The following is a 21,924-nucleotide window of genomic DNA, read 5'->3' as shown; positions in this document are numbered from 1 at the left end:
CGAGTCCAACCCCCTGCCAAGCAGGAAACACCATCAGAGCACTCCTGACATATGGTTGTCAAGCCTCTGCTTAAAGACCTCCAAAGAAGGAGACTCCACCACACTCCTTGGCAGCAAATTCCACTGTCGAACAGCTCTTACTGTCAGGAAGTTCTTCCTAATGTTTAGGTGGAATCTTCTTTCTTGTAGTTTGGATCCATTGCTCCGTGTCCGCTTCTCTGGAGCAGCAGAAAACAACCTTTCTCCCTCCTCTATGTGACATCCTTTTATATATTTGAACATGGCTATCATATCACCCCTTAACCTCCTCTTCTCCAGGCTAAACATGCCCAGCTCCCTTAGCCGTTCCTCATAAGGCATCGTTTCCAGGGCTTTGACCATTTTGGTTGCCCTCCTCTGGACACGTTCCAGTTTGTCAGTGTCCTTCTTGAACTGTGGTGCCCAGAACTGGACACAGTACTCCAGGTGAGGTCTGACCAGAGCAGAATACAGTGGCACTATTACTTCCCTTGATCTAGATGCTATACCATTTCAGAGCCCATTCCATTAACAGAGCCCAAGGCAACATCCCGGTGATTGGTTCCCAGTCAGCCTTCCAGGTATTCAGCCAGCTTAGTCTCATTTGCCTTCAGACCATAAGGACCTAAGAGCCTGCTGGATCAGGCCAATGGCCCACCTAGCCTAGCATCCTGTTCCCACAGTGGTCAACCAGAGAGGACTGTGGGAAACATGAGCCCAAAAGCAACTCTCCCCTCCTTTGGCTTTCAGCAACTGATATTCAGAAGCATTGCTTCCTCCACCTATGGAAGCAGAGCTGGTAGCCATCAATCGCCTTCTCCTTCTCCACGAAGTTGTCCAATCCTATTTTAAAGCCATCCAACTTGGTGGCCATCACTGCCTCCTGGGGGAATGAGTTCCATAGTTTAACTATTCACTGTGTGAATAAGTACTTTCCCTCGAAAAGATCAAGGGCATTTCTCAGAAATGATCTGCACGTCTCCAGACAAATATTATTACATAATATCTGCTCAATGCTCTTTCCACTGGCTTCCCAAGTGGGCTTTTGTCTCGCTGAATTTTTAGAAGAGGATTACTTGAGCAGCTCCTCAGTGCCGACAATCCACTGGATTTATCCCAAAGCCAATCAACTCAAAGAATGATTGATCCTGACTTGGAGGTGTCAACCTATCAGCGAGCCGCCCGCCTCTGCTTTCAAAGAGTTTCAACATTTTAATTACCTCCGCCGTGATGCGGTTGCGCCTTATTTCAAGGCTGGCTGTGTCTAACTTTAGCTTCCAGCCATTAAATCATTGTTCTTTCCAAAGTTCAGAAGACTGATGAGCTGTCAGGACCCACCAGGCTCAAATTCGGGGGGGGGGGGGAGGGTTGAATTAAAAAAAAAAAAAAATACCCCGAGCCAGAGATGTTATGGTTTCAGAGAACAAAGAGCTGTCCGTGGAGCCAGAGTATCTCAAAACTAAACAGCACTTGCTCTTCCCATTAAATTCTGCTTTCTTCTTGCAGAAGATTGACATTCCCAGAAGACAGGGCAGAGTTCTCCTCCTTGGGTGACCTCTGAGAGCCCTTAGACCTTCTCTAGAAGTCTTATGTTACAGCTGTTCCTTCATCTTAGCTGTATGGCTCCTGCATTCTGAACAAGGCAGACTCGTTTTGCTTTTGTTCCCGCTTGGTGAGCAGATCCACTAAATTCTGGCCCAAGGTCACCCCATGGGCTTTATGGTGGCCACAATGACTGTTGCTCTACCTCCATGGCTGGAGGCAGCGATGCTTTTGAATACCAGTTGGTGGAAACCAAGGGAGAGCAAGGTTCTCTTATGTTCAAGTCCTGTTTGCTGGTTTCCCATCTGGTTGGCCACTGTGGGAACAGAATGCTGGACTAGATCCACCAGGCTCTTCTTATGTTTAGGGCTGAGTGGAGAGTAAAGCCCTGGTCTCCCAAGTTCTGGCCCAACACATTAACTCAGGATTGGCCTTCTTGGAGCTCTCCGTTGTTGGACTCCCGACCCGTTTCAGCCCCTGTCAGAACGCTCAGTGATCCAGGATGATGGGAGTTGTAGTTCATCAGTGTCTGGAGGGCATTACGTTGGCTATGCCTGCTCTAACTGCTGCCCACACTGGTCTTGAAATCACACGTGGCTCAACTTCGGAGCACCAGCTCTCGACTTGATCTCTCTCACACAGACATACAGCTGCAGAAACCTTATGACGCCTTTGCCTGCTGTTCCTTGATTAAGGAGAGGAACTTGACAGATGGGCAATTCTAAAGAGATCATTACAATGAAGGAGGTGCTTCTGCAGGCCCTGTTCAACAGTAAATCCTGCAAACAGAACAGATCTATAGGAGGGCTGGGGAATCTTTTTTCAGTGGGACACATTTCCTGGCCTTCCGGAGGAAGGGGCTCATATTCTTGCTCATCCACATGTCTTCATTCATAACCTTGTACATCCCAATACAGTGGTACCTTGGTTCTCAAACGCCTTGGTTCTCAAACGCCATAAACCCGGAAGGAAATGTTCTGGTTTTTGAATGTTTTTTGGAAGCCAAACGTCCAATGTGACTGTCAGCTATTGTTTCCGGGGCGCCTGCACCAATCAGAAGCTGCACCTTGGTTTTCAAACATTTTGGGAGTCAAACAGACTTCCAGAACCGATTAAGTTTGGCACTTTTGTTTTTGCTATTTATTTTGCGTTTTTGTTTTTGAGGCTTTTTCGGTTAATTTGTTTCTGTAACTATGTGGAACCCAGTTCAGTTACTGATTGTTTGACTGTGTGACTGTGGAAATGGATAAAAGCCCCCCATCCAAACAAGGACTATCATCAGTGCAGGTAAGAAATTTTTTTAATTTAAATTTTTATCATCTACAATACTGTTTTATTTATTTTATGGTACAGTACATTGATTACTCCTTTCATTTTATGGATCAATGGTCTCGTTAGATAGTAAAATTCATGTTAAATTGCTGTTTTAGGGTTGTTTTTTAAAGTCTAGAACGGATTTATCCGTTTTGCATTACTTTCTATGGGGAAGTGCGCCTTGCTTTTGGAACGCTTTGGTTTTAGAAAGGACTTCCAGAACGGATTAAGTTTGAGAACCAAGGTACCTCTGTACATCCATTTGCACACAGAACACACGCATTTCCCCTCTCTCAGACACACACATGCAGAAACTGCAGCAATTAAACAGCACTGGAGCCTTTCTTGAGTCTAATTGCTAGAGGGGGAGTGAAGATCACAGAGAGGCGAAGGTTAATACTGCCTCCTCCACCTGCTGTCTCCATGAAGATCAGAACCAACCCCCATCCGCAGCAATTAGAACCAATGAGAGGCTTCTTTCAAGCCTAATTGCTGTGCAGTGGGGCAGCACAGTGGAAACGAAGGGGTCACTCTCCAGCTGTGATGACCCCCCAAGCGCAGCAATGGAACTCCAGAAAAGGTATTCCACTGGAGGCAATGGGAGTCTTTCCCCAAGACTTCTTGCTTCAAGTGAGTTTTCTACGAAACTCCTACACAAAAAGCACTGCACACCAGTACGAATTGTCCACACGACATCGCAACCTTATCACAGAATTGTTGGAGGGGCTGCAGGTAACTATAACTTTGTAAATGCTACAAATATTTCAACAAAATCTACCAATATGTGTAAAATAATAACAATAATTTTGCAATAATAGGGATGTAAAGTCATTTTGCTTGCATGACCCTCATTATACAGAACGGGGAACACCTGGCTTGACAGCAATGCATGCAAAACGGATCTCTGGGTCTTAGTGGACCACAAGATTAACATGCGTCAGCAATGTGGTGCAGCAGCAAAAAAAGGAAAGGGGGGGGGGAGTTAATGCTGTTATAGGCAGCATCAACAGAAACAGAGTGTCTAGATCAGGGGTAGGCAACCTAAGGCCTGGGGGCCGGATGCGGCCCAATCGCCTTCTCAGTCCGGCCTGCGGACTGTCTGGGAATCAGTGTGTTTTTACATGACGGGAATATGTTCTTTTATTTAAAATGCATCTCTGGGTTATTTGTGGGGCATAGGAATTCGTTCATTATTATTATTTTGAAAATACAGTCCGGCCCACCACATGGTCTGAGGGACGGTGGAACGGCCCACAGCTGCAAAAGGTTGCTGACCCCTGGTCCAGATCATAGTATAGTCATACCTCGTGTTATAGATGCTTCAGGTTGTGTTTTTTTTGGGTTGCAGACCGCCGAAACCCAGAAGTACTGGAACGAGTTACTTCTGGGTTTCGGCTCCCAAGGGAAGGATCCGAATCAATGGATTCAAATTACAAGGCAGGCAATTTTGACAGAACAGTAGGAAGAACTTTCTGATGATGGTAAGAGCTCTTTGACAGTGGAACAGACAACCTCAGAAGGTGGAGGACTCTCCTTCATTGCAGGTTCCTAAACAGAGGCCAGATGGCCAGATGTCAGGGATTCTTTAGTTGCAATTCCTGCATTGCAGGGGGCTGGACTAGATGACCCCCAGGGTCCCTTCCAACTCTGCCACTCTATGAATCTATGATTCTAAGTAACGGTTACAAAACAAGCAATAAATCAATGGGTCACTGTATTGAGTACATTTGGACTTGTGGATCACTGTAGAGAAAAGTTTGGGAAGCCCTGTCATGCATGAAACATGCCGTTGCTTCCAGAGCTGTGAATACTCTGGGCTTTAAAAACATTAAAATTCAGCAACCTCCATAAATTATACAGATGGCAGTGATTTATTTTCTTTTGCATCATTATTCTTCTCTCCCTCCATCCCTCCCTCCCTCTCTCTCTGTTTGCATAATTTATTCCAGTTTTGATACTTACGGTGTTTATGGGGAGGGGCGGAGAGCTATGGCAGAAACTGAACCACCCTCCCAGAACCAGGAGAGGACTGTAGGTTAGTGGCAGAGCCCTCACTTGGACGCCGGAGGTCCAGGCTCAATCTCCAGCACTGATCCTCCAAGCAGGGCTGGCCAAGACCTCTGTACGAAATCCCGATGAGCTACTCACACACTGAGCAGCAGTCCTCAGCCTTTTCAGACGCTGGGCCCCCTTTTCACCCAAACATGCATGTGGCGATGCTTTTCTTAATCTCCTGCCTGATAGCGCTCTTGTTGTGACCCACCTTGGACCAGGCAATACCAAAGGTAGATAGCTAAAAGGTCTAACTTGGGATAATGGATCTGGCTGGGTCTCATAGGGAATGACAGGCTGAAAAACATCCCCCCCTCTCCCCTCTGATCTAATGGATTGGCCAAATTAAACGTTGCAGTTGACATTCAAGCTTTAGCTGGGAATTTAGGGAACGGGTGTTAATGGCTTCCGGTAAGGACTGTTTAACCTTCGAAGTGTTAAAAAAATAAGTGGTGTTCTGGTATAGCCTATTAGAAACAACTTCTCCCCCCCCCCCATTTTAAAAGTTAAAAAAACAAAAAACCCTTGAAGCCAGACAACCGGTCTAGAAGCCATCCATTACTGCTTTTACGCAGGAGCAACAGCTGACATGTATACCCACAGGAAACATTCCATTAAAAGCTATAAGCACTGCACATCCATACAGAATGGCAGTGGGCAGGTGCTGCGCTGCTGGGTGGGATGCCCTGCTATTTTGTGTCTCCCCCCCCCCAAAAAAAAACCATGTGTAAGAGCTGAGTAAGAAACAGTTCCTGAGCTCGAAATGAATTACTTTTCACAGAAAGCAAGAGTGCACAGGGCCTTCGCCCAGCTGGTGATTGAGAATCTGTGAACCAAGGTGAGGAGTTAAAGCTTCTAAAACAAAAGTCGTTCTTGCTAAAAAGAGTGAGTCAGCCTTCCCCCTGCAAGAGGAGGAGGAGAGCACTCTCTTTGGAAATGGACTTCCAGCGGATCTTGGACATTTCGCACCAGTGGTTTTGCATGGAGCAGAAACGCAGGTCTTAAAATAGGCTCCCCAAACACTCTGTGCTCAAATCTCAATGTGCGAGAGGAAAATGGAACACCCATCAGCAGAAGTAGCAGACCTCGGAGTGCCAGGGTCAAAGAGTGGGGCATCCTGCATATGGACTGCCCTCTGGCTGCCCTCTGTTGCAAGACAGTGTGCAGGGTCCACCTTGATGTGGTCTATCTAGCAGGACTGCTGCTTACATTCTGATTATTTCAGCATCCTACCAAGCTGTTTGCCTGTCCCCATGACTAGAGAGGCCTAGGCAAATATGTGCATATCTGCTGAACCGGTACAAGTTAAGAATAATCATAGCATTGCAGTTGGAAGGGAACCTGAGGGTCATCTAGTCCAACCCCCTGGCAATGGAAGAATCTCAACTAGAAGAGCCATGACAGATGGCTATCCAACCTCCGATTAAAAACCTCCAAGGATCGAAACTGTCCTGATGCAGGATGCAGTAGACATACATCTAATGTTTATTTTTACACACGTAAATCCCTGTGTTTCACCTTTCCCACTGGAATTTCATAGTACAGTTCTGCTCCTGCCCAAGCTTGTGTGGTTTTCACTATCAGCGAGCGGATTCCCCTGGACTTGATTCAAATGCCTGCTTAGAAAACCAGTAGGTTTTGCTTCAAAGTTGGAAGATAGCTGAGTTGTCTATTTCCTGAGGCCAGATCCAAGTTTAGGAACCACATCCTATTAGGAACGATGTCATCAGCAGTGCATCAAAATTACAACCACTTGCTCCAGCTCCCACTCTCCGTGAACCTCCCTGAGGCCACCTCTCCCTTCTCCCAGACTCACCTGAAGGCCAGCTGCAGAAGCAAAGCTTCACGTCCCTTCGGATTCTGTGACGCCATGGAATGCTATAACACCAGTGCCCCATGCGCAGGGGTCTTGGGAAGCATCGTTCTCCAGGGCTCCTGACTCACAGGAGCCCCGGAGAATTTCATTCACCAGTGCTTAGTGTGCATGGCCCAGTGTTAGCCTAGGAACTCAAGAAATGGTCTTGCTGTCATTATCCTGCCACCGTTTAAGTTTAGAATAAGGGGAGCAATTCTGGGGAGATGGGGGGGGGACTGGGAAGCAGCAGGAGGGTGGAACAAACACCAATACAGTGGATGCTTGGGTTGCGAACGTGATCCGTGAGGGATGCATGTTCGCAACCCGCAGCATTCGCAACCCAGATCTAGGTGTCTGCACATGCGCGGGTTGCAATTCGGCGCTTCTGCGCATGCACGACCGGCAAAACCCGGAAGTAACCCGTTCTGGTATTTCCAGGTTTCGGCGGTCCGTAACCCAAAAAAACACAACCTGAAGCGGTTGTAACCTGAGGTATGACTGTACCCCCTAAGTTGTGGAACTCCCTACCCACAAAGGTGCATCTGCAACCTTCATTGATCCACGAGACGTATATTTTCAAGACCCACCTTATTCTTGTGGTTGTAAGATGTGTTACACTGCTTTTAATATTCTGTTTTAATGTTGTAAACCATAATCATGTAGGATATATGAGCCCAGGCCCAAATCCAGAAGGATCGGAGCTGGTTTCATATTAAAGCGGGGGCATGCCACGTTCATATTCCAAACTCCCCCAGCTCCAAACTCACCGCATCACAAGTTTCCACGAAGCTTTGTCTTTTCTGACAGCGAGTGTCAGTGCTCTCTGCCTGGCATCAGCTGGGCTGCATCTGCTTATCTTTCGAAAGCAATGGGACCTGGGGAACGAGAAAGCATAACCGGGGGCGGGGGGGGGTTGAAATAAGTAGAGGACAAATTTTACTGGGAAGGTGACTGGAACAAGCCAGTGGCGTGCATCTGGGACACGGTTTGGCACAGGGGCAAAGGAGGACAAGGTGCAGGCGACCCCTCTCCTTTCCCCGCCAAAAAAAACTGGGAAGGTGACCATGTCTGCCAGTAGAAGGATTTGCACAGCTGAGTGTTCCTTTCCTTCCTAGGAAAGGTTGAGGCAACAGGCTTGATTTTTAGAGGTGCATCAATCACCAGCCTCCTCCTGCAGAGCCGAGAAATGTTCCCAGCTGGTGGCGTCTCAGTGGCCTGTGGGCAGCAAGTTAACATTTGCGCTCCATTTCCCAGTCTAATGCCAATCTCTCTCTCTCTCTCTCTCTCTCTCTCTCTCTCTCTCTCTCTCTCTCTCTCTCTCTTTCTCTCTCTCTCTTTAACACCACTCACACAGATAAGGAGTAGGAAGGATCTTACAGAGAGGGGGAAATCTCCCCCATTATTTTTTGGTATGAGCAAACTTCCTGGCCCTGTGGTGAAGAGGACATTTGCTTTGCCCCCTGTACAAAACAGTCCTGCCAATCACCTCCTTTTAAACCCCGCAAGGCACCCTTTGCCCAAGCTGGGGCCCCCTCAGATGTTTTGGACTACCCCCGCCCCCTTTGCTTACGCAGCCAGAATGGTGCCATCCATGAACAAAGAGTGATGGGTGTCAGCAGACTTGGCAAACCACCTCTAGGTTTGCAGAAGTACAAAAACCTTGAGAAAACTGCCAAAACAGGTCAACGAAGACTGAGCATGCTCAGGGGGCATAGAATGCTGGCTGACTGTCCAGTGGAGTGGGATGGGGATGGAATGGCGTGGCGTGGCTGGAATCCTAAACAGCAGCGACCCACGCTGCAACATTATGTAGAAAGTAAAAGGAAAGGAAATAAAACATTCACATGTTTGACTTACTCTGGGGACATTTATTCTACAAATTGTATTTTATTCCAGTTGTACTGTTAGGCTTCCTTTAAATCGGGGTGGGGTGACCTCTGGGCTTCCAGATGGGGATGAACTACAACTCCCACCTTCCCTGACCATTGGCCATGCTTGCTGGTGCTGCTGGGAGTTGTAGTTCTAGACCCGGAGAGCCGATGGTTCTGCTCTAAGAAGCATGGGAATTGAAGTTCTTAGCGATCTTCGACCTTTTTGTCAAACCTGCCTTTCCCAGGGTTCCCTAGGGAGAGGGAATAACAGTGAAACCCACTTAAAAGTGTAGTGTATCGATGCTGCCCCTTTCATCAGATTCGGTTTCCCTTAACTTTATCCGATAAGGCAGAAAAAGCTGGATCAGCAGCGCCCCTTGTGGTGGTGAGGGCTCACTACAGCAGATGCGTGTACCTGTGCATGCTTCCGTGTGGAATATGGATGAGGTTCGTTTTCTTGATCAAGGCTATATTTCCCAAACTTGGCTGGTCTCCAGCTCCCATCACCCCGACTCTGGCATTGCTGGGATCTGTCGTAGCCCACCAAATCTGCAGCCTGCCAGGAAAGCATGAGACCTCAGCCACTGTCAATCAAAATAGACAGGACTAGACAGATGACTACTGCTGCTAGGTCAGGAGCATCCCAGACCCTAAGATTTCAGGGCCCAAACCTGATAGCTGGGGGGAGGGAGGCTGGGGAGGGCCCCATTGATCTCACAGGATCTGGGTCCCAGTTATGTCCTTAAGCATGACTGAATCTTGGAGATGGAGGTTAATTGGGAAAGGAGGGCAGACCCGCCCCCTCCCCAAAAGATTCTATGCAATAATTTGCAGTCAGCTCCTCCTGGGTTGACACTTGCAAGCTGCACATTTGTGTGTGTGTGTGTGTGTGTGTGTGTGTGTGTGTGTGTGTGTGTGTAGACATTCTCTCCCACCGGGATATTCAAGCCCTCCCTCTGCTGCGTGGAGTAGGCCAGGCAAATCTGGAGACTTGGAGATGTGGCAAAATTATGTGTTGTTTTACCACCCTAGTTCCAGCAAGTGGGAGGGCAGCCTTCACCTCAGAGGCCAAGGGGCCTTCTTAAGAGCAAGTCTGCTGCAGCTTCTCTCCTCCTTTCAGGGGAAGACTAAGTCTGTTACACACTGACAATACCAGTGGCTTAAGCCCCGTAATCCCTCCTTTACTTGACTTTGGGCTATTTTGAGCAGGAGATTAAAAGTGATTATCTACATCACCTGAGATGTTGCCTTTTTTTCTTCCTTTCTCCCTCCCTCTCCCTCCTCTGGCCATCAGCTCGCCTGCGCTGGGTTTTCCTGCTCCCTGCAGATGGAGGAAACCTCTGTGCCTCTTTCCTCTCCTGGGTCTTCCCCCAAAGCCCCTGCCCACCCTTCCTGCTGCTGCGCATGGGGAAAGAGCCCCAGATCAGGCTGGATCAAAGCAACTGCCTGCCCACAGCACAACATGGCCTTTGAGTCCTCCGTTTATAAAAGGGGCTGCTAGCAAGGGCTGGGAACGCAGGGAGGTTTTTGCCCAGCGATCGCTGAGCCTGGATGATCTCTCTCTCTCTGAAAAGGCCCTTGAGAGTGCCCTGGTTTCAAAGCGAAGAGGGCAAGCCAGGGAGATTGCGGTCGCTTGCCCTCTTGAGGAATCTGGCAAGCCACTGTGAGAACAAAATGCCGGACAAGATGGACAGTGGCTCTCATCTCTCACAGGACTTCTCTACTTTTTGGTTATGCTGGGGAAAAGCGATCTTCCTGCAATATTAGCCTAGTCGTAATTCTGTCTCTTATGTTAAGGCTGTGAGTGCTGATGTTTACACAGCCAAAACAGCACCACCTATACATATGAGGGACATCTATGCAGGCCTGGGGGAAACCCCAAAGTTACCAGACTCTTGGGCTGGGGTGTTGTTGCTTGGGGGGTGGGGTGATTTTGTGTGCATGTGAGAAACAGCCTGAAGAGGATGGAACATGCTTAGTGGCTACTGAATGCTGACTAGCTAGTAGATTGGAATAGAGGCTCTGGAATGGTGAACATCACCACTCCGCGATGCAACATTTTGTTGCAGGTTTCATGTTTGTGGCATATCTCATCTGCCCCTCCCCCATTTACCAGGGACAGTCCCGATTTTTTTGCAGCCTGCCCCTCATGAACTGCTACCAATTTTTGTGTCCCTCTTGGGGATTCTTTGTTTAGATGCTGATATGAATGGCTCAAGGAGTTGTTCTGCGTTCCACTACAGGCCAAGGGCTTGAATGGGGAGCTGAATGGGGAGTTGTGCTGCAACTGCAGAGGCCTCCTTTTTGCTGTGGATGACATCCTGCAGCACAACACAGAGTGGTTCTTTTTGGCACCTGTCTTTCACCAAACACCAGCCACACCAAACATTTAAAGCCCTTATGGTGACACTTTAAACAGACATGGCTTCCCCTCTAACCCAAAATAATTATTCTGGGAGCTGTAGTTCATTAGGGGTGCTGAGAGTCATTAGGAGACTCCCCAGAGCTTCTGGATTAGGCGGCATTCCTATCCCAGCAAAACTTTTGTTGGTCTTCTGCAATATAGGGGCAACTACAGTCCCATTCAGAAGGGACGCGGGTGGCGCTGTGGGTTAAACCAGAGCCTAGGGCATGCTGATCAGAAGGTTGGTGGTTTGAATCCCTGTGACGGGATGAGCTCCCATTGCTCAGTCCCTGCTCCTGCCAACCTAGCAGTTCAAAAGCACGCCAAAGTGCAAGTAGATAAATAGGTACCACTTTGGTGGGAAGGTAAATGGCATTTCCATGCGCTGCTCTGGTTCGCCAGAAGCGGCTTAGTCATGCTGGCCACATGACCCAGAAGCTGTACGCCGGCTCCCTCGGCCAGTAAAGCGAGATTAGCGCCGCAACCCCAGAGTCGTCCGTGACTGGACCTAATGGTTAGGGGTCCCTTTACCTTTTTACAGTCCCATTCACACAATACAGTTAAAGTACCATGAGAACACTTTGAACAGTCACAGCTTCCCCCATGGAATTCTGGCAGCTGGAGTTTGTTAAGGGTCCTGAGAGTTCTTCAAAAGAGAAGAGGATTTTATTGGATTTTTACAATTTTATATTCAATCAAACAACAAAATATGACATTTGTCATATAAAAGAAAAAGAAAAAAACCCTCCCCTTGACTTCCCCTTCTGGTTCTTCAAATATTTACTACTTCTGCTTAATTATTATCTTATTTTTATAATCTTATACTTTAATACTCTTATTTTCTTATCAGTTTTATACCAAATTTTCCTTCATGATTACATCTTGCAGTCAATTTCATTCCATGTTGTCCTTACTTAACCATTAGTCTTATTTTCTTACTTGTGTTTATTCAAACCCTACTTGTGAGTCCATATCTTTACAGTATTTCTGTAAATACAACATAAAAGGTTCCTAGTCTTTTTTAAATTCTTCATTATCATTGTCTCTAATTCTTTCTGTCCGTTTCGCCATTTCTGCATATTCCATAAGCTTGACTTGCCATTCTTCATTCGTTGGAGTGGTTTAACAATCAATCCTGCTGGGAATATAGTGCCTTCTTGTATGATATGATTTTTTATGTACACTTTCCCCCAGTTTATGTGTTTTTCTACGCATTGCTTGGCAAGAAAACTGCATTACATATTTTAAAAGATAGCAGTGTTTCAGCCTGCAAACTGACTCAGAATTTGGGGGTCTCCCTTTTAAACATGAACTGGATTGAATTTCTCTCTCCCCCCCCCCAACCTTCTCACTCCTCACCTCTTCTCCCAAGGGACCTCCAGGCAACCTGGATGCCCTGCTTAAGGGCACAGCAATCTTAGCAGTGAGATTAGGCGTGCTCCAAGCATGTCCCCATTTTTATTGCTGGAGGGTTGACGCATTGCCACCCCTTGGAAATGGACTTTATCGGGTGCAGCAGGTTTAATGGCAGGTTACAAGCTAACTGACATTTCACATGCCTGTGTTTTCATGCACAAGAGGTTTCTATCGAAAGAAATCCCTCCCCCCAAAGAAACCTGGGAACGGTAGCTTCCCCCTCATGGAGCTACAATTCCCAGCACCCTAAGCAAACTATAGTTCCCAAAATTCTTGTGGGGAAGTCACATGCTTTAAATGGGGGTTAAATCTCTGGTGTGGATCTGCCAACATACTGAGGAAACAGCTGAATCCTAGAGAGTAACTCTGCTAGCAGCTCAACAACCACATGGGAATGGGCAAAAATGGGGACAGAGAGAGCCTGTAGGACCCCTCCATGAATATGGGGGGGGGGCAGAACTCTAGGACTGCGTCTCCTTTTGCAAGGGGGGGGGCGGTTTCAGCTCTTCTGTAACAAGCCTGCAAAAATTTCCTCTTTGTCTCAGCCATGAAATGTGCAGGATTCCTGCTGCCCCTCCCTCTCCACATGGTCATCTTGACCCAGTGGTGGTGTTGTTCCCCCTGCCCTAAATTGGAGGCACGATTTGTTCTTCTACTTGAGACGTTTTTCATTTAGAGTGGCTAGGAGTCAGAACGACCTCTCTTCAACCGAGGCCAGCCCCCTATGGTTTCAGAGGGAGAAAATATTCCAGCTAAGCTCCCTGCGTGGAAGGAGGGAAGTCCAGTCCAGTGGGTCGCACAGAGAAGCACCGGAAAGCCTCCTCTGAGGGCAATCATGCTCCTCTGCCTTTGCACTGCAAGTAACTGGGTGAGCCAATTACGCTCTACTGCAGAGCAGCATCCCAAACACCCACCTGCAAGTGTAGGTTCGTTGGGCAGAGATAAGAGCAGAGCAGAGCATCATCCAGACAGGGCGCACATTCAGCTTTGATCTCATGCCGGTTTTGAGCTCTTTCTGCATATTCCAGCAGTGAGACATAACAAAATCTTGTGCCTGGCATATGTGAATAACTGTCTTTGATGAGGACCGGACTAAACTTTTGGAAGTTCAGCCTCAACACGTTTGTGTTAAAATGTTCTCTTCTCTTTTGCATTTTAGCTGGGGGGCCTGTGAATTTCAAGTGCAAGTGGGTTGAAACTTGCTAGAGGTCTCTTTGGCTGGAAGCCACCATCTATCTCCCAAAATGCATCTTGACACCGGGCAGCTGCCACCAAAATAAAGGTGGTCTCGCCTGCAGCAAACCTTTTCACCCAACACACTTCTTGCTCAGTGGCATTTCTGGGGGAGATGGCAGCCTCCAATCTAACAGAGTGACAAGGGAGCTTGTTATTTACTGAGTTGAATAGGATCCAAACTGCAGCAGTCTGATTGGTCCTAGAACAATAGGATTCAGAATGCAGCAGTCTGATTGGTCCTAGAACAATGCAGCAGTATGATTGGTTGGCAGGAACCATCCAATCATGCTCCAGATATAAGTGAATCCACAACCTGATTGGCTTACAGTAGAATTCCAGAATTAGCCAATCATGTGCAGCCCATTGTGTAAATAATGTATATAAAGCAGATACTTTGAGGGGACTTTCATTCATTCCTCCTCACCACTATGAGCTGAAGAAAGAGCATGAAATCACTTTGCGACTCTGAGTATATTTCAGAGCTCTGGTAAACGTCTCTCAAAAAATATTCTGCACCCAGTAATGAAAATGGTCCCCAGCTTTCATGGCCTACAAGTGGGGCCAACCAATTGGGGGGCAGGAGTGCCAACTCGGCACCATGACCATGAGTGGCCAGGGCCGTGGGTGCCATGCAGCGTGCATGACCCTGGCACCAACATTTGTGGGTGTCTCTGGTCCCTTCTTAGGGAATTTTGTGGGTGCTGGGGCACCCAGGGAATTGGCACCTATGGGGGTCTTGTTGCTTAGCCTTAAGCTTCCCCACACCAGTGCATAACTCAAAGTCATTTTGGGTTGTAATTCCATATCACTAACCTGGGAGAAGTCCCCGTTGGACTCAATAGAGCTTGTAAGTGGGGACGGCTAGAAGTGTCTAGCTCCGTTCCTCATTTTCCCAATCTTAATTTGGTTCATCTTATTTCCACATGTTTGCAATTGTCTATAAGAAAATTGACCTGCATTTTCATGCACATAGCTCCCCAAATAGGTATTGTTCTACATAGCTTGGCTTAGTACACACATTTTGGCAAGCATTTTACCCCTAGGTAAAGGCAAAGGTAAAGGACCCCAGGATGGTTAAGTCCAGTCAAAGGCGAGTATGGGGTTGCAGCGCTCATCTCACTTTCGGGCCGAGGGAGCAGGCGTTTGTCCACAGTCAGCTTTCCGGGTCATGTGGCCAGCAGGACTAAACTGCTTCTGGTGCAACGGAACACGTTGACGGAAACCAGAGCGCACGGAAACACTGTTTACCTTCCCGCCAGAGTGGTACCTATTTATCTACTTGCACTGGTGTGCTTTTGAACTGCTAGGTTGGCAGGAGCTGGGACAGAGCAACAGGAGCTGACCCCATCGCGGGGATTCGAATGTGGGATGCAAGTGGCACTGTGGTCTAAATCACTGAGCCTCTTGGGCTTGCCGATCAGGAGGTCAGCAGTTCAAATTTACCCCTAACAGAATTGCATGTTATTTTCACTAATCTGCATACATAAGTGTGCATTTTTTGCTAACTGCCCATTTTTTGATGGGCCGACTGCGCCACAGATCTCAAAGGGGACCTGCATTTCTGCTCCATGCATTGCTTCGAGAAGTGTCGCAACCTGGAATGGATGTCTCCTCGATTCATATTTGTGAGCAGACACGTATGGAGCTTGCGTTGTTAGTGTTGCTTCCAAAGAGGAAGAGGCAAGCGCAAACCTCAAAGGGGAATCTCGCTCAGAAAGCTAAAAGGGTTTTGTCAGAGCAGACTTGCTCCGAGACAGCAGCGCACCCTCTTGCATACGTTCGACACACCACGGTTCTCATTTCAAATGCCACTAGGTTAGATTTAGACTCCATCTGCCACGCCGGAAATTAATGGCAATCATTAAGGAGCAGCAGCAACAACAACAAAAGGGGGCGCGAGGAGAAAGCTGGCGAAGTGGGCCTTGAGGTAAAAGCAACAACAACACACAGCCATCTCTGCCAGCAAAAAAATTAAAACTATTTAGACATACAGCGCCATTTATTACTGCAGAGTTCTCCTTCCACCTGGGGTTTAAATCTCATTACAGTTTGCCCAAAACAGATGTTACCCTTTTAGCGGCAGGTTATTAACGATAAAACTCAATTCCTCCAGAGAGAATCCGTGTCAGGAGTTTGGTTGGAGATGGCTTTTCTTTTTGCAAAGTGTGGACCGGCCTTTGCCAAAATGGTGCCCTCCAGATGTTTGCGGCTGCTCTGGCAATTGCAGGCTCTCGGTCAGTTCAAATAGGGAGAGGCGATCCTTGAGTTATTGGGGTCCTGAGCCAAATAAAAACATCCCTGACACAAAGAGTTGGGGGCTGCAAGACCCCCTCCCCAAATTTCAAAAGAACTCTACGGAGGCCTGCCATTGGTGGTGGCTCCTTCGTGCCAGGCATAAGCTAAATAAATGCCATCAATAAAGTCTGGCCCAAAAGAGATGGTAGAACCGGGGGTGTTTGCTGTGACTTGTTTGCAAAGCATTTTGAGGATAAAATTGCTTGCATCCACCAGGACCTTGACTCCACTGCTACAGAAGCTGAATCTCAAGAGGTGCCCAGAGAGCTGTCTAGTCCTGTTACGTGGGACAAGTTTCAGTTAAGTTAGGCTTAAGGATGTAGACAAGCTGTTGGACCCTTGCTCCTTTTGGTTGAAAAAAAACTAGCAGAACAGGTAGCAGGGCCAGGGAGGTGAGGAATGCCTCCTTGGGAGAAAGGATGGTCTCTGCCTGCTTGAAGGAGGCAGGTTGTTCAATGGGGCAAGGTGGTTTGAGTATATTACATCAATCTTGGCCCGGCCGCACTGACTGCTAACTAGTTTCCAGGCCCAATTCAAAGTGCTGCTTTTGACCTATAAAGAAGGTCAGGACCATAATACTTCAAGGACTGCCTCTCTACATATGAACCAACCTGGACCCCGCAATCATCAGAGGCCCTTTGTATATGCGTCTGCTGCAAGAGGTCCGGAGGGTAGTGACATTTTCTGGGGCGGTTCCCCATTTGTGGAACTCTCTCCCCAGAACTGCTCGCCTGGTGCCTTCACTGCATCTCTTTAGCTGCCAAGCAAAAATGTTCTTCTTCAACCAGGCCTTTGGCCGATTAACGTTCTGTGTCCTTCTAAATGTGTTTGTGGGTGGGGGGTGATTAGTTTGTTGTTGTTCTTGTTTTTATTGAGTATTTTGCATTCTCATTTTGCATTTTTATGTAGTGAACCGCCCTGCAGTCTTCGGATGAAGGGCGGCAGACAAATTTAATAAATAATAAAATACAGTGGTACCTCTGGTTCCAAACGGGATCCATTCCAGAGGCCCGTTCGCAACATGAAAGGAGTGCAACCCGCAGCGGCGTGTCTGCGCATGCGCGGGTTGCAATTCGGCGCTTCTGTGCATGCGCGTGACGTCATTTTGCGCTTCTGCGTATGCGTGAGCAGTGAAACCTGGAAGTAACCCTTTCCGGTACTTCCGGGTCACCACGGGACGTAACATGAAGCAGACATAACATGAGGTATGACTGTAATGGTATGCATATCAAGCATGTTTAATGTAAAAGCAGAAGATCGTAATGACTCGCATTGCCTACCTTGATCAGAATGGGGAAAGAGTCGCAGGGCATGAACGAGTCTCCTGTGGCATTCCATCTCGCTCGGATTCTGATATTTCAAAAGGCCGAAGTTGAGGCGGAGGGAGCCAGCAGGGGGGATCACCCAGGGAGCTAATGATCCTTCGCCTCTTAAGCAGATGCTACGTGTAATTATCCTCAGTGGCCTTCAGCTAGGCTACCTGTGGGTTGTGATCCTGTTAGATCTTTATGAGCTAAGTGGCACAAGATGGCATACATCAGTAGAGATCAGAGCAGCGGGAAGCTCGTTCAGATGAGAGCAACGACAAGGGCGCTCATGAGAGGCATAAATGTAGCACGGCTCCTTTGACAAGACTAGACCTGTCTTGGGTGAGAAGGCTGGACTGGGGCAGGCATAGCCCTGGGCTAGTGGCATCAGGCACCTGCTAAGGTGGTACCTCCAGCAGGTGAGACACTGCCACGCTTTGGAGCATCCTAGCTGCTCCTCTTGTTGCTGCCGCCAACACACACAAGGGCATAAAAAAGTAGGCAATATATAATCTGACTACAAAGGAGTCCTACGAGGTGTGATGACTGTATGACCAAAGGGGAAATGAGCGTCTCTTCTAGTGATAGCAAACGGTTTGTCAAAAGTAGAACTTCCATGTGCAGCAATTGTCTATCTGAGGTCAGGTTTTGAATTGGATTTATTTGGTCACAGGATCATTAAAAGACTGCATTTCCATAAGATCAGCCAAGACCTTGTGGTGTGTCCCCCACCTTGAGGCTTTTTGCCACTCATCCCTCTTCTTGGTTCTGTGCAAACCCCTTTCAATGAGTTTTGATGTGTAAATTTGCTCCTGAGTAGACTTCAATAAGATTCCTTTCAGGGGGGGAAATGTTTGATTACTCATTTTAGGAAATGATAATTTTGTAGTCCATTTTCGGTTCCATGTAGGGTGAAGAAATGCTTTTTGTGAGTCTGAAGTAGAAAATCCCCTTCAATCCAATGCAGCCGAGCTGAGCAGAGTTTGCCTCTGGCAGGAAGAATGCTCACACCTCCCTGACTTTCCTGTGCGTAGATCATGTATGGTCTGTAAAATGACTCAACCTTAGCTATTTAAACACATTCAAGGTTCTGAAGGGACCATAGAATCAAAAGAGTTGGAAGGGACCTCAAGGATCATCTAGTCCAACTGATTCTCTTCCTCAGCTACTCATCCCTCCCTCCGTCCCTCCAGAATTTCTTTCTCAAACAGTTGCAAACCCACAGGGGATCCCATCTTCTGCTTCACTGGGGGGAACCACACAGCCTCTCCAGATTTTCCAACTCTCCCTGCATCTCGTTCTAAATGAGCCTTCTTCCCCTTCCCCCACAAAGCTGAAGGACTGAGCTGGCAGATGCCATTCACTCTTTCCGTCATGCTGGGAGAGTGGGTAATGGCACCCCTCTGGAGGCTTTGCCCGGGGCAGAATCCCTGGCTAGATCCCACCCCCACCCCACAGCTATCGCTCTGGCTTGGACTGCATGCACACCGCACATCTAAATTATGTGAAAAGTACAGAACTTCCCCCCAAATGGCTGGGAACTGCAATTCCCAGAACCTTAACAAGCCAAAGCTCCGAGGATTCCTTTGGGGGAAGTCATGTGCTTTAAATATATGGTGTGGACACAGCCTTGGGCTCTGGCCTAGGTTTGCATCACCCTTTGATGCCTCCTGGCCACTTTGCACCTCACTTTTCCCACACCCCAGATCTAGAAACTTCTTTGGTATATCTGGAGAGCTTTTTATGCTTTTGTTGCCCGCCATTTCTCTCTCAATATCCTCCCTGCTTTTGCTGAGTTCCCCTCATTTAATGAACAACAGCTAGGAGAGAGAGAGAGAGGAATGCTAGAAGTTGGCTGCGGTTAATAATAATAATAATAATAATAATAATAATAATAATAATAATTTATTATTTATACCCCGCCCATCTGGCTGGGTTTCTCCAGCCACTCTGGGCGGCTTCCAAAAGAATATTAAAATACTATGATACATCAAACATTAAAAGCTTCCCTAAACAGGGCTGCCTTCAGATGTCTTCTAAAAGTCTGGTAGTTGTTGTTCTCTTTGACATCTGGTGGGAGGGCGTTCCACAGGGAGGGCGCCACTACCGAGAAGGCCCTCTGCCTGGTTCCCTGTAACTTGGCTTCTTGCAGTGAGGGAACCGCCAGAAGGCCCTCGGTGCTGGACCTCAGTGTCCGGGTAGAACGATGGAGGTGGAGACGCTCCTTCAGGTATACTGGACCGAGGCCGTTTAGGGCTTTAAAGGTCAGCACCAACACTTTGAATTGTGCTCGGAAACGTACTGGGAGCCAATGTAGATCTTTCAAGAACGGTGTTATATGGTCTCGGCGGCCGTTCCCAGTCACCAGTCTGGCTGCTGCATTCTGGATTAGTTGTAGTTTCCGGGTCACCTTCAAAGGTAGCCCCACGTAGAGCGCATTGCAGTAGTCCAAGCGGGAGATAACCAGAGCATGCACCACTCTGGCAAGGCAGTCTGCGGGCAGATAGGGTCTCAGCCTACGTACCAGATGGAGCTGGTACACAGCTGCCCTGGACACGGATTTAACCTGGGCCTCCATGGACAGCTGTGAGTCCAAAATGACTCCCAGGCTGCGCACCTGGTCCTTCAGGGGCACGGTTACCCCATTCAGGACCAGGGAATCCCCCACACCTGCCCGCCTCCTGTCCCCCCAAAACAGTACTTCTGTCTTGTCAGGATTCAATCTCAATCTGTTTGCCGCCATCCATCCTCCAACCGCCTCCAGACACTCACACAGGACTGTCACCGCCTTCACTGGTTCTGATTTGAAAGAAAGGTAGAGCTGGGTATCATCTGCATACTGATGAACACCCAGCCCAAACCCCCTGATGATCTCTCCCAGCGGCTGCATGTAGATGTTGAAAAGCATGGGGGAGAGGACAGAACCCTGAGGCACCCCACAAGTGAGAGCCCAGGGGTCTGAACACTCATCCCCCCCCACCACTTTCTGAACACGGCCCAGGAGGAAGGAGCGGAACCACTGTATGACAGTGCCCCCAGCTCCCAGCCCCTCAAGACGGTCCAGAAGGATGTTATGGTCGATGGTATCAAACGCCGCTGAGAGATCCAGCAGAACTAGGAAACAGTTCTGGCTTATATTACCTCACTCTACAAAACACTCCGAGTTTGTGGATCACAGTGCATCCCGATCCCAATCTACCTTCTGCGTGCCCCCCTCTCTGAGCACCCAACCCTGGTAAGAGGAACTAAGCGACTGGAAATTAATTCAGGTTTGGAATCAAAGGCCCCCTCATTATCCAACCCTGCTGCAATTCAAACCAAGTTCGCCATGCAAGTGTGTGGAGGCTGATCTGGGAATATTCACAAGGGCGAGAGAAGGGGGGAGAGAGGGAGGGAGAGAAAATGAACCCAGACAGCAGCCTGGGCCTGAGAGCCTCCTTCCCACACCTGACGTATACGAAATGGACATCCAGCCATTTAACGGAGGCTTCACCATTAATAAATGTTTGCTATACCATCTTAGAGATGTCTCCTCTGATTATTTTACACATAATGAATAGCTCTGGCTCATTCTAACATTTGGTGCCTGCAAGCCAAATAATAAAAATAAAAGTGCCCCCACCTCTCCCATCTCTTTGCATGATTAAACATTTATCATTTGTAATGGATCGCGGCCTGCTATGTCATTACTCTCTTTTGGTAACAAGCAGCTCCTTCATTTATTGATAAACTGACCTGGGCAACAGGGAAAGAGGATCCTGAAAAGGAGCTGACAAAGAGGGAGGCAGGAGATGGACTTGGGTGCAGGTAGAGGGGGAGGCACAAATGTCTAGGTAGGCAGATAAATGCAAGCAGATGAAAGCCAACTTTACATCTGTCTGTAATGCAGAGAGCCAGCTCATCCCCACAAACACAGCTCCTTCAGATCACTGAAATCCTAGTGGGTTACACTGAACTATGAAATGAAAGCTTTGCCCATGATTCTTAGCCTTAGAGGACAGGTGGTGTGGAGTGAATAACCAATTATGTGCAGATCAACAGAGAAAGGGGACTTTCTGCATTAACACTGGAGATGGAGGGCCAAACTAAGTGGTGTGATTGATGTAATTTTGGGCTTGGTGATTGTTGTTTCCAATAGGAGCTGGGTTGGGAGTGTTACGTGGGGCAAGGGAAGAGGGCTATAAAACTCCCATCGACATCAATGGGCCCTTTCTTCTCACTGAGAAGAGCTGACATGCGGGCCTCGGACTGGATCAAAACTGTGTTTGGGGACAAAGGGCTACCAGCCCCCACTCAGCCTCACACCAGCATCCCGATATATAAAGGACACTTGTGAAATAATTTCGAACAACTGAAATAAATCCAGAGAAGGGGATATAGTCTGGTGGTAAGGCGTCTGCTTTGCACACAAAAGGTCCCTGCGGTTCAGTGCTCAGAATCTCCAGGTGAGGCTAGGAAAACCCTGCACAGCTGCTGCCAGCCAGTGCCGACAACAGTAAGCTAGACGGCTTGACAAAGGCAGTTTCCAGTGTCCCTATATTATTCCTACCCGGCGGGGGAAGTGTGCTGTTTTACAGGGGTTGCATTTCACTTTGACAAATCCCACTAATTGCC

General features: G+C 48.0%; 1 protein-coding gene and 1 long non-coding RNA gene across 9 annotated transcripts in view; one reads left to right on the top strand and one right to left on the bottom strand.

Moving 5' to 3' along the window:
- The window catches only part of ELFN1 (extracellular leucine rich repeat and fibronectin type III domain containing 1), a 248,652-nt gene that overhangs the window by 223,325 nt on the left and 3,403 nt on the right, over positions 1-21,924 (top strand). The window contains exon 1 of one of the 7 annotated variants that reach the window (XM_083474727.1): positions 8,172-8,190. The exons of the other annotated variants lie outside the window; for them this stretch is intronic. The gene's annotated coding sequence lies outside the window, so the exon portion shown is untranslated. Of the gene's footprint in view, positions 1-8,171; positions 8,191-21,924 lie in introns of those variants that run through there. 7 annotated transcript variants of the gene reach the window in all.
- LOC310693138 lies at positions 1,467-21,589 on the bottom strand. 2 transcript variants are annotated; one of them, XR_014518997.1, is made up of 6 exons: positions 21,046-21,589; positions 17,284-18,145; positions 11,626-11,702; positions 9,068-9,208; positions 7,549-7,656; positions 1,467-2,339 (listed from the first exon to the last, which is right to left on the bottom strand). It is a non-coding gene; the product is annotated as an uncharacterized lncRNA (long non-coding RNA). The 2 variants fall into 2 exon arrangements; XR_014518998.1 differs by lacking the exon at positions 21,046-21,589 and having other exon boundaries at positions 17,284-18,853.

Source organism: Podarcis liolepis (assembly GCF_965112155.1).
Source record: "Podarcis liolepis genome assembly, chromosome: 14".
In the NCBI taxonomy this organism is placed as follows: Eukaryota; Metazoa; Chordata; class Lepidosauria; order Squamata; family Lacertidae; genus Podarcis; species Podarcis liolepis.
This window is presented reverse-complemented; position numbering and strand designations above follow the sequence as displayed.